This window comes from Falco cherrug, chromosome 3, assembly GCF_023634085.1.
Source record: "Falco cherrug isolate bFalChe1 chromosome 3, bFalChe1.pri, whole genome shotgun sequence".
NCBI lineage: Eukaryota > Metazoa > Chordata > Aves > Falconiformes > Falconidae > Falco > Falco cherrug.
Genome location: NC_073699.1, coordinates 47275877 through 47288967, shown reverse-complemented (window position 1 = coordinate 47288967; position 13091 = coordinate 47275877). Strand labels below are relative to the sequence as shown.

At 38.8% G+C, this 13091-nt stretch overlaps 1 protein-coding gene across 10 annotated transcripts in view; it reads left to right on the top strand.

Annotated features, from left to right (window-relative positions):
• Positions 1 to 13091, top strand: part of FAM110B (family with sequence similarity 110 member B) — a 116021-nt gene that overhangs the window by 32414 nt on the left and 70516 nt on the right. For 3 of the 10 annotated variants that reach the window (XM_055704506.1, XM_055704508.1, XM_055704507.1), the window contains exon 4: positions 7883 to 7992. The exons of the other annotated variants lie outside the window; for them this stretch is intronic. The gene's annotated coding sequence lies outside the window, so the exon portion shown is untranslated. The remainder of the gene's footprint in view (positions 1 to 7882; positions 7993 to 13091) is intronic. 10 annotated transcript variants of the gene reach the window in all.

The following is a 13091-nucleotide window of genomic DNA, read 5'->3' as shown; positions in this document are numbered from 1 at the left end:
TAGACCAGAGTTCATTGTCCTACCATCTGTAGAGTAAAATCAAAACTGGCATGAGTTTTGCCATTAGCACGGTCAGTGTTTCACCTCACAACCTTCCCTCATGATCTGCTGTATGTGCCTGGGAGTAACAACCACCAAGCACGGTTAGGCCCACTCATCCCTTTTGTGTACCATTCACTTTCTGCTTCTCACTTTTCTGAATTCAGCTTTCTTCAGTCCACTAGCAAGTCCATCTTGAACAATTAAGGATACTGTATTGAAACCTTGGCAGAGCAGAAAAACTGATGATGATTGTACAGTGATTTCAAACTGGATGAAAAAACCCAAAACAATCTAGAAATACTTCTCTTTAATGTTTCCCTTTGTTACATTTGCCTTAGGAGTACATGAAATGATACAAGTTGAGATAACCATGCACTAAAAAGAAAAAATAGTATTTCTTAACTTTATTTGAAAAGTGTGATTTTACACATTGAAAGAGTAAAGACTTAAATAGAAGGTATCTGCATAATCCCATGGGGTACACAGATTCATCTAAGTGGGGTGGTGGTTAGGATTCATGTACAACAGTGTAGGGTACTGTCAGTTTTTGGTGATGCATGGTGTTGAGGATTGAAATACAGCCTTGAACGCTGTCACTACTTCAAGCAAGGCAGTTTGTTCCGTGCCTTTCTGTCTCATTTCCTTTTGTTGGAGGGGTGTGTTGCTAATCAGAAACACATGATATGAGACAGCCAAATGTTCTGGTGAAAATCAAGGGCACTTCATAGCTGTGAAGATTTTATATTTGCCCTAGATTTTTTTTTTCATTGATGCAGCTGCAACTGTTGTTGTAAATTATATGAATAATTGATCAAGGAGTTCTTGTTACCTCGAGTAATGTTATGCTTATTGCTTCTCAGAACTGTGCTGCTCTTTGTTGTACCATACAGCATTGCTCATATGCTGCTCTGTGTGTGTGGGTTTTATTCCCTTAGTTTTCTTCTGCTCCCACCCCCTTTGCTCTCCCCCTCTCGCCCCCGTCCCCATGTTTTTTCCACTTCAGTGTATTCCATGATTTAACTGAAAAGCAGGGTCTTTTTTAATTGAGAGCAAAGCATTTTAAAAAAACCTTCACAGCCCTGGGAACTGTGCAGTGTACACATCTGGTTTCACATAAGCATGAATTGCTGGCTTTACAAACATGAAACGTAGTCCTTGCTGCAGAGTTAGCTAAAGTGTTCCGTAACTTGAGACTGTATTCGAAATAAAAACAAAATTGTATAGCTTCTTTACCATACTAATGGAAAACATTTAATTTACTACTTCAAGCCAACTAAAAGAATGACGCAATGCTGCTCAAGCAGATTTGCTGTTCCTTTTCTTCCGTAGAAATCAATACAGCTTGAAGGTGCTGCTATGGGAGCTGGCTAGTTGACTGCGATCCAGCTGCATTCAAATGTGAACTTCTGTACCGCAAACCAAAACTGATGATTTTGATTTATTCAGGCATTGCTGTATCTCTGAGATACTATGGTGTTTGATTTTATTCGTGCTTTTTCTCTGCTTTATTGCCATTAATACTAGATTGGAATTTCAAAATAGCACCGTTCAGTCTGCTTTATTTTTTTTTTCTTCTCAAATCGTTCATTTTTCTGCATTTCCTGAGTTAAAGTACTTAGCTCTGTGGTAGTGATATCAGCAAAAGCAGCTCTATGTACATGCCATGTGTGCCTTTCAGTGCAGTCTTTTTTTTCCTCAAAAGAAAAAAAACCCACAAGGGGCAAAACCAAAAAACAGGCCTTCATTCAACAGCAGTGTTAAGGTGTAGTATAATAATTTTGACTTAGTACAAAAGAAGCTCTGAATGTTAAATGTTCTTTCATTTTTCTTCTGCTAGAGGAGGTAAAATGCAAGTGTTGCCTTCGCTCAGTCCAAAAAATTTCTTAAAATAGAACTATGTTTGTTTTTTTTAAGAAGTGAAACCAACAGTGCAGATTTTCATAGTACACCAACTTTTATGCCTTTGTTGCCTTTCCTGTTCCCTTCTGCCCTCACCAATAGCTTTGATTTTATTTAAACTCTCTCTAAAGATGCTGTTGGTGTTTCTCTCCCTCGTTTTTTCTTCCTTAATGGGATTTCAGTCTTGCTTAAGCTTTTAACTTCTGGCAGAAACTCTTTTCTAAGATAGCCCTTAGGATGGGGTTGCTGACACGGATTTTTCTCCCCAGGTATTTCCTTGAGAAGTCCCTCAGTAATGGTCTGCGTGCTGGATGTGCTAACTTCTACCAGAAGGAAAATTGCAACTTAATGCTTGCCCACTAACTTGCCAGAAGTACATTTAATCTTTTTTTTAAAAAGAAATTTTCTACTTCCATTTCTCAAGTAACTTTGATTCAGGTTTCTTTATCCTCTAACCATTTTATCTCTCCCATATACTTAACACTCTCATGGTGATTAAATAACTTTAGAAGATGATATAGAGGAATTGTGGTCCTTTGGGTAGCTTGGGGTGCAGTGGGTTAGCAAAGAGGAAGATGGGGATTTGAGTTGTCCAAAAGTCTGAGGTTGGAGGTTTTTTGGACTTTTTTTTTTTTTTGTCTTGAGAGGATGCAGAAGGTGATGATACAGTTGAGACGGAGAGCAGGGTTGCTGACAGCTGTGTTATTTTGTTTGAAAAGGCTACCATGTGAGGCTTGATAGAGAAGTATGTGAATCCAAATTGCAGATAGTAATGATTAGGCTTATCTGGAGAAAAAGTGAAAAGATCAGGTTTACAGGCCTGAATTTTAGTACAGTTTCAAACTTTCTTTAAAACAATCCTGTAAATTTTCAGACTACTGAGTAGTTTTACTGATAGTGTAAATAATGAGTTTTTGATACTTCCTGAATGTATATTCTGCTACAAAATCTTTTTTGATAGTAGTGTGGGAGAGCATACCGTGACAGTGTGATTATGTTTGCGATAAAAATAAGGACAGCTTATATCCAGTAGCTGCTAACGTAGACGTAATAGAGATTTCAAATATTAGCTATTGCCAAGACATTTTGAACAGCTTAAATTTGTTTTCTAAAATGCTTCTTGAAGATGGACTGAATGCCTCAGTATTAGCATCACTTAGTCTCAATGACAAATCTTGATCTTCAGTGTTTGTACAGTCATAAATTTCTCCTTGACTACAGTTTTGCAAACTTATCAAATTATCAGTGGTACTGCCCCCCCCCATACTCTTTCAAAGAAAGGGTGCTACAAGGAACAGCATACAAATCTTTAGAAGAGGCATATCCCCCCTCCCTCTCCCCCCCCCCTTTTGTTTTTTGTGTAAAATGTTTCAAATATTTACCCATTTCTACTCATACCATCTTTGTGGAACTGAAATGCTGTTGACTTTAACAAACAGGTTGACACATTTTGAGAATAAGTTTAGCCCCTAGATTTTCAGTTTGACTGTTCCAAAATTCTTGTTAGCTTGAAAGGTTTGTGATTTAGTTTTCCTTTTGCTTTTTTCCCTACACTAGCTTTGGCAGTCCAGGATGGAGTATGCCATAAAGACTTTTAAAGTTATGCTTTGAATAAAGCTTACATTTACTACAGCATATTTACTTTGCATGGTTACAGTACTAGCACTGTATTCCCATGTAAACACTGTAGTTACGAAGAAAAGAAATGCTTACAGCATTTGCACTGAAGTTCATGAAGCATGAGATAGCTACGTTTAGGATGCTAGTACTTTGACAGGATCAAAAAAAGCTTCTCGGAAATAGACAAACAGAAATAACATTCTCAGACTAGCAAAACAGTACATGAGTGATGAGAAGAAAGGCACTAATTATTTTGTAGAGAATAATCTGAATTGAAATACCACAGTGGAAGCTGCTTTATGATCTGACCTTCCTATGTATGAATTGAAAAGCAGGAAAAAGTGCAGGGCATAACCTAAAAATGGTAGGCTGGAAGCTTCTTGGAATATGTTGTGTCTTATTTTTGTCTAGCCTGAAATTTAGTTTTTCCTCTTGAGTCAAACCTGAATGAACTGTTTTGGCTCTTTTTGTCCTCATGGTTCCAGCTCTGCCAAACATAGCTATTCCTACTTTATTTTAAGAATGACAATTGGAGTTTGAGTCTTGCTGGAAACAGAATGCTGTCAGAAGGATGCAGTCTTGCTGTTAAGAAACTTAAATAAGATAAGGCTAATCCTGTTGTATACTTCCACTTCAGGAGTTAGTGTAGAAACTTCCCTTTCCTAGTTATGGCACCATACCATTGGCTACATTCTTTCTCAGATTTCTTCCCCAGTTTTTTTCTGAGTTGTTGGCTTGGTTAGGCATTACTACTCAAAATGTTTCACACAGTTGTGGATCACGTCACTTTACTGTGGCAATTTCCAGACTTCCAGAAAACAAAACAAAATAAACTCTTGTTTTCTATGGGTCAAAGAAGGTTAGCAAAAATAAATGTACCTATAGTTTCTTTGGTTACGGCAAATTTCTGTGCAGGATATTTAATTATATATATATATTTTTTTTTTTTTTCATCAGTGGAGGTACAGTGAGAATGAGGATTCTGAATACCTGTGAGCTTTTGTTCAGGTGATTTACAGTTTCAGAAGCAGAAGCTCTGCACATAATAAGAGTTTTGAATTGTCATTTTGGGTGTGTACTGAACCAAACTTCATTATTCTGCCTTCAGGAACAGCTAGTATGGCTAATTAAAAAACCCCACAACCAAATGTCAGAATTCTTCTATGGGTGTAGGAGGATAATCTGTTCCCAATATATAGGAGGATAATGTATTCCCAGTATTTGTTTTTACCTTGATCTTTTCCATTTAGATATTGAAATGCCAATTGACTTCAGAAGGAGGTTATCTTTTGAGTCCTCTAAACCAGCCTTAGGTTTCTTAAACCTTGCAGCATGACAGAAGATTTGTAAGGAATTAGGATATTGGAGCGTGCATTCTTGAAATAAGTTTGTTTTGAAAAGGTCCACTTCTCAGACTCTCCTAAAAATGAGTAGCTTCTGCAAATAACTTAATCCTAAGAAGTGGTTGCATGCATGAAAGTAGTTGATAGTGGCCGGTCTCTTCTCCTTTCTTTTAAAGAATCTGAAACTTCTGTTAAGGCCAGATAGTTATCAGTAGGCTTTGACTTGCTAGGAAGAAAATCTAGATTAAGAGCAGAAACTTTTTATTCTTAGATGAGCAGCTAACTTGCTTGTGGCCTTAGTCATGTCCTCTTGACTTCCTTGCACTAGTTTACATTACACACTGTTGTTACCACCACCATAAAGTTCTGTGTAAGCTTTGGAGTCAGACGGCATTCAAAACTGTTTTATTCTTCTGAGTGGACTCAACTTTATTTGCTATGCAGTTCTTCGTATGGCAACATAAAGTGCAACGGAAATATGCAGTTTAGCTCATAAAGAGCTTCAACAAAATAAAACCACCCTGTGCAACATGTATTACAGTAAAATGGATTTGAAGAAAACTCACAAGTTTTAGTTTAGGGGTACCAGTCTGTATAAAGACTGCAGGGGGAGATAAAGCTATTTGGTTAAAAAAGGCAGTGCTATGACCATAATAGTTAAAATAAGAGGAAAAGAAAAGATCTGTTCTAAAATGAATACGTGGCAGTCTTAGTTTGCCTGAGTCTTTAGCAAAAGATTTCCATTTGTGTTTTCTGCCAAGTAAATTAAATTCATGAAGAAAAGCTAGAATCCAAGTGTTGGACTGTTAGTAGCATTTAACAAGGTTAATGTGGTGAAGCAGAATATTGATAAAAGCGAGCTGACGTCTGACAGTGGACCAGCTGAGAGTTCTTTGTGTTCCTACGTAATGTGAAGATTGAGTGTCCCGAAAGCTTATTGTTTTGTGTTTTGTACTTACTTTTTGCATGTGTGCCAGGACATGCTCTGGGAAGAGGCATAAACTTTTTTCCTTTTTTCTTTCACGAATACATTTATTTACTGTCTAGAGCTGGAAAAGAGGAGTAACAAGAGGGGTTTTGTTAAATACAGCAAAATCTAATTACAGCTTGATTTAAAGCCACATTTACACAATGGCTGAGGGGTGAGTTCACTTCCACAAAAACAAAGTCCTTGGCTTCCTACTGTGCATCAGGGAGTGTGAAGATGCATGTCCTGGAGAGCAACTGCCTCCCTCTACCGGCACCAATGTTTCTCACACTGTTGCTGCAGCTCTGCTACATGATACAAAAATATGACTGTACTCCTATGCAAAAGAATAGTGATGCATGAATTCATTGGTGTATACTAATCTTACTGGTTATGCCGCAGGTAGCACATGCTACATTACGTGTTACATGTGACAGGCTTGATACTGGTTTTCTATGAGCTGTAGAAATCTTGTTCCGCAAAATGAGCCGTTGTTTCCTCCAACCTGTATTTTGAACACTTGTGCCCTGATGATTCAACAGAGAAATGTTGGTGAATAAACTACATTTTCTTGACCATATGGTTTTCATTGAGTGTGCACCTCTGAAAGGTGCAAGCTGTCATCTTGATTGTCTGCTGAAGTATTTGCTGAAGATGTTGGGAGTAGTTGAAAATGTGGTTTAAAATTTTTGGTAATTTTCTTTCTTCAACTAGCTTAAATATCCTGCTTTTCTCTTAACTCTGCTCCTCAAAGGAAAAGGCTGCATATTTCCAGCTTAGTGAAAGCTCATAATTAATAATAGTTATGTTTTTCTCTTCCTGGGGTAGCCTTTGCCCAAGACCCCCATCACGGCTGGCTTCATAACAGCAGCTCATATTCAAAAGTGATATGCATGTGGTCTTTATTCTTGTTTCTAGCTGATGGTTGCCACTTTTAGCAGGTGTTGATTATGAACTTGCACTTTATGCTGCTACTACTCCTTCCATTTCTCCTACTCCTATTCATAGGAATTACAGTAGCAAAGTCTAGAGATTAAGCGTACACAGTGCCATTATCAAGAAAAAACAGTGCTAAGGAAAAGTACCGGGCTAGTCTAGCCCAATATACTTTTGGCAAGCATGTCGCAGTTCTTCCTACTTTCTAGTTTTTTGTGTCCTTCATTATTCTGTCTCCAAAATTGTTCTAAAATTTTATACCTGGCATGAAAATAAGGGGCTTGCTGTTCCTTAGGCATGTATTAATATACCCAACACAAAATTATTCAACATCCTTATTCATTGACCCTCAAACGTGAGCAAAGCAGTTGTGCATAGTGAGGAACGTGGTGTTAGCGAGGAGGCCAGCAGAGGAAAGTGAAGATGTTGTTCTGGAAGAGGGAAGGTGGTCGTAGAAGGTGGCTGGTGGTGGGGCTGAAGTTGCTGTGCTGTTCAGCAGCGCTGCTGAGCAATGTTTGGAAGCTGCTTAGTAAAGGGATTTGAGTTAGTGAGAGGCTTGGGCGCAGTGGGTCAGTTGGTACCTCAGGACACGGGGGAAGTCTTGGGGAAGGAGGAACAGCCATGGTGCAGGAGCGGGGGGAGCAGATCCCTGTAGCTGTAAGTGGTGTCACAGGAAGGAAGGTGGGGACACCAAAGCTTGCTCAGGAGATGGCATAGCAGACACACTGGTGGAGAGACAAAACTAGAGAGGCCCAGGCTTGGACAGCATGGGGAGATGAGCCCCTCTGACCAGTGTTTCTGCAGTGTGGTTAGTGTTTCAGACAGGCCAGAAGAGGAATACAGCTCTGTGGAGGGCTTGTGAGAGAAGTGGCCAGATGAGAGAGGCCTGCAAGGTGTTTCTGTCAGGTGAAGAATGAGCCAAAATTGGTGGCCCTTCCTGGTAATGGGTGGAGCGGCATGCAAAGAAATGGGAAGCTGCAGAAAGGAGAAGGGATAAGATCTTCTAAGATGAGTATTTCTTCCACTGTTAGAGTGATCTCTTAATGGTTTTTGCTTGGTGTCTGCTCATTTTAAGCTTCTCGGAGGATTTCAGTCCCAGCCATATTATTGTGATGTTGGTGAACTGTATCTGAAGTTGATGATGGGGAAAAGAAGACCACAAAGCTTGCTGGGATACTGAGAGAGGTCAGTGAATGACAGTCATATTTCTTTGTATAGCTATATACAATTGCACTCCTAAAACTACAAGAAATTCTCTTTGTCTTGAACTCACACCCAGGGAACTCTGCCCATCTTAAGTCTCAGATTTCTATTCAGTTTACACAAACTTTTCACCATTCCTTCTCTTCCTCCTTCTCCAGATTTGGTTTGGTCTTTCCTGGAGTTCCCTTATTCAGTGCTTCATATTTTCTCAGAGAAGTAGTCATATGAAGGCCATCAACTACAGAAAGAGAAATAAATTGTATTTTCCAACTCTGTTTTACCTGCTTTGTATGTGGCCTTTGGACCTTAAGGGGCCCCACACTGCTAAAAGCATCACCTTGTGGTCTTAGCCTTTTCTGTCAGGTAATGTTGAAGTGCTGACCTAGTAAAAAGAAGGAGATGAGCATTCATTTAGATTAAAAAAGCAGTCAGGTCCCACCCTTCACTGGTCCTCTCCAAATCAAGGGCGTGAAGAAAACGGTGAGAAAACCTTTGAGCATGTGTGTGAGTGTCCAGGTATCAGAGTCAATGTTCTGTATGGCTGCCAGGTGGAGATCACACCGGAGTATGATGTACAGTTGACGTACTCGTCATGACCCTTGTGGTCCCTGTCTGGAGCTGTCACTTGTCTCGCAGGTGGCTCTGGGCACTCACTGCTGGAAGCCGCACAGATACATAAAGCCGTTTTGTGGCTTTTGCAATGCCCCATGTCAGCCTGAATTTCTGCAGTCAGTTTATCTAAAGGAGATGACTTGAGGGGCAGAGGTGTGTAGAATGCCTCTACTTTTTCTTCTGATTGTTTTTTATGATTAAATTGTTTTAAAAAAACCAACCAACCAAAACCAAACCCAAACCCAACCACCAGCAGTTTTATGAACTCCCAGCTACTAGTCAGCATTGATGTGGAGAAATTACTTGGGATGAGTTGCAAGCTATGTTCTTTTGGAAGCTTTTCTTTCAGTTTTGACAATTGTGAAGTTTATTCTCCTAGGAGATGCACAGATTGTCCACCCCCACCCCCTAATAATTAAAGTAAGTAGGTATTCATGCTGTTACTTTAGTGGATACGTTTTCAAAGATGGTGAAATTTTCAGCTACCTTAATTGCCAGAAGTACGCTGTCAAAATACTAGGTATGTGATTTTATGACTTCCCTGAAAGAGCCATAAACCCCACCAACAACCAAATCCTGGACTTTGTAAAATTTTTAAAAGGAAGACTAACATAGATTTATGAAGAAGGATATTCTAAACCCATGTAATACAGGGCAGAGATTGTTTTCTTTGTTCTATTCACATTGAATCTTCTCTCTGTTGTGAAGGAATTTAACTCCTGTGGTGAATCTCATTTTTGTTTAACACAAAGTTTTTGAGGCCGTGTCTGAGAGGGAAAATTTATAGAATTAAGGCATTAGGTGGAATATCCCTCCTGTTGCATCTACCAGTTATGGTTGCATAAGAGACTTGACATGTAAAATGGGGCCAGTAGGTCACAGTAGTCAATGGACTGCTAGTCTCTGCATTAAATGCCTTCTGTGGATTTTTCACTTACCCCTGGTTAGTGCTGACCAGCAGCGATATGGGGCATTGAGCTTTTCAGAAGGCAGAGGCCGCATGTTTTCTGCACTGAAGAGAGCTCTTTGTGGAGGCAAGCAGCTCGCTTTACATGCAGTGTGGTGAGCCTTAAGTGGGCTTCCAGTGGAGTACTTAAGTCCTCCTGAAATTTTACTACTGTGACTGCAGTTCTGGTATTGTCTTCCAGCTTACCAGAAGTTGCATCATTCCACTAAATGTAGCTTTTCAAGATAGCCCTTTTTGCTTCCAGAAGGGTAGCTACTGTCATGGTAGTTGTCATCCTAGGTGATCCAGAATTACCTGCTATGTGATAAAATCAGATGCTTCCACTCAGGCTTGCTGCTTAGAGTTTTGTAGAGTGCATGCTGAGCAAAAATGATGCCTATTTAATTTTTCCTCTGGAACTAGTACTAGGTGCTCTGATTTACTAAAGTCCGAAGAGTACAGAGAATACAAAATAATTTTTCAGTGAATTCATTCATTGATTATTTTTTCACTGTTGTCCCTGAGTCATCCTACTATGGCACCATGGCATGAGAAGAGCTTGTTACCCCCAGCAATTAACAAGCTGCTTAATAATAGGGTTAATAGACTTAGCAAGTATAAATACTTATACTAGATAAATGCACAATCTGGAACCTAGACCTGATTTGTACATATCAACATCCTCAAATAGTTTTCTGATCTATATATGGTGTTTTCCATAAAGAGACATGTTAATGCATAGATCTGTTTAATATTGTTTAAAAATAAATATATATATATATTCTTTTTGTCTTTTTTATTGCTGCTGCCTGTTGCAGCCACAATTTGTAATTTATATTAGGCTAGGTGCTGTAAACTTTCAGAGGAGCTTTTCTCATGTGTCATATAAACAGCATTTGATCCAAAGCTCTCTGTGGTGGACTACTTGAGCAAAGTAAGACTAAGATATGTGACCTCAGCCAGAAGTTAGTCAGTGATTTCAGTGTGATTTAAGTTATCTCTGTCCAGAATTGCTTGGCATTAAAACATAATCATTTCAATATCCAAACTTGATACACTTGCATCAATTCTAAATGAAATTTTCTGCTACCTGTGGATATTCCAGTAGGGTTTTGTCTTCTATAGAGATTTCTATTTGTCATCTTCTTCTCTTTCTGTGTTCTACTAATAGGAACAGGTTTGAAAAAATGAGTAAACCTATTTATTCCATGCTTACTTTGTCACTGTTCCAAGTTATTATCTTGATAACTTATTTCTACAAGAACATGTTCTTCTGCACTGCCCATTCACTTGAGTTTTCACTCTGATAGGCAGCCTGTAATGAAAATGTTGACTAACCTGAATGATATCTTAGTTTTCTTTATTTTGTAAGTCAGATTGCAAGATAATTTTAAATTACAAATATTAGATCACCTTGTTTTGGATGATTGCTTATGATTATGCCAAGTTACTGTACTCACTCACCTATCTGAGTCATAGTTAATGCTATAAATTTCAGCGTTAAGGGAAGTAGAAAAGGTATTTGTATAGAGTCCTGATTGATAATAGCTTCATATCTTGTTAGCTTAATACTTTGAATCTCTTTAAATTAATGATACTCCTTGTGTTAAAGAACTTTGTAGAAAGAACTAAATGGATTCATCTTGTAAAATAAAATACAGCTAATTTGGGGGAGGAGGAGGAAAAAGGACTGTGGCCTGGATATGCACATAATGTAGTCTTCCGTTCTTTTGTAGATTGCACCCCAGCAGCCTTTAATTTTCGAATGCTTTAATTCTAGTGCAAGTACTCAAGTGACTCAGCAGTTATCTAAAGCATCAGGTAACTATACCTATATTTAGCTTTATTCTATCTTCTTATCCTTGTTTCTATCTTCATTTTCTCAGTTGTAAGCTACAGGGAGTTTCATTAATGTTTAGAAAAATAAAAGTTCAAAACTATGTGGGAAGTGTTCCCAAGTGTTCTCACGAGTACAGCCTCTGCAGGCTCTTCACAGGCTCTTTCATCTGATGGTCAGGGCATGTGGAGGATAAGTCCTCGGTCTTCTTTCATGGTACCTTCAAACACAAAACACTTCACCCCACCTGCCAACAGGGTCCAATTTTCAGTTGGAGGTGATACCGTTTTTAAGAAGGTGACTTCTCTTTGCTACATGCTGTGGGGTCCACCTGGTGAGAGTTTCCCTGATAGTGACCACCTCCAGTGATGCCTTCGTTTTGGTGGTTGGTCTTTGCCAAGGCATAACTCTGTCCTTAATGGCTTTCCTACTCCATTGAGGAAATGCTGTGTGCCACAGACTGATGTATTTAACTAGAGATTGGGATATCTGCCACCTTATCTCACTAGATTGAAGTGCTGAATTACAGGGGGTCAGACAAGAAATCAATACTGTTTTTCCATCTGGATGCCTTGAAGACTATGTAAATTAAATGTATTTATCTGTAAAAGAAGTTATGTCCACACTGCAAGAAAGGCGGTTGGCAAGTATGTCTGCTGCTTATGTTGCTGCTGGGAAGGTTCTTGCCTGGATAATTTTGTTTTTAAAGTAGTTACGGGTAAGTTCCCCTGAGATTTGTGGTAGTGAGATGCAAATAACGTGTACAACAATGGCAGTTTTACTTTTTTCTTCACAAATTTTATAGATTTGCCTCCAGTAGGCTTTGAAAGCTGATGAGGTAAGCAACAATGTACTCCCACCTGGAAGGCATCCTTTGTTTTCTGGAGTTCTCTGCCTCCTGTAAATATCTGCTAGGTGTAGATTTTCTTGCCCCTTTCTTTTGTACACATGCTTTCTTCATTTCCTTTTGTTTTTTATGTTGTTTTGTTTTTTTTTTTGGTGGCGGGTTTTTTTTTCTTTTTTTACATGGTAAACTTCTCAAGTGCAGGCATGTATCTCTTTCACTGCCACCAGTTTCTACAGATTTCAGGCTTTACTTTCTTAATCTCCAGACCATCTCATGTATCGTAGTTAGTTTGGCTTGGTACTTTTTCCCCTTGTATTTTATTTACTTGAAGTTACCTGTAAGTTCTGCCAAACACTAACTCAGACTTCAGCTACAGGAAGGCTGGAGGGATGTTGTGGGTTGTGAGACATGAGATATTATGACATCTTTGGGAAGACTTTAAGGAGTTACTAGTTTTACTCCAAATCCATTCTTTCAGTAGTTTTGGAAGTTGAAAAAATATGCATACAGATACCTAAAAAAATATTATGACTACTGCAAAACGTGAAAGATAACTTTCAGGCTTTTCCTTTATGAGCTCTCAGATCTGTTAAAGTTAATTTAAATCCCAAATTTTGCATGAGTACAGACTTCTTAACATAGTTAATTCTTTACCCTAACTTATGAAGTAAATTTTAAAAAAGAAATCATAGATCTAATTTAATTGCTTTTTGGTCTTATTTTATTGATAAGATCATAGAATGGTTTGGGTAGGAAGAGACCTTAAAGAACATCTATTTCCAACCCCCCTGCCATGGGCAGGGACACCTTCCACTAGACCAGGTTGCTCAAAGCCCCAT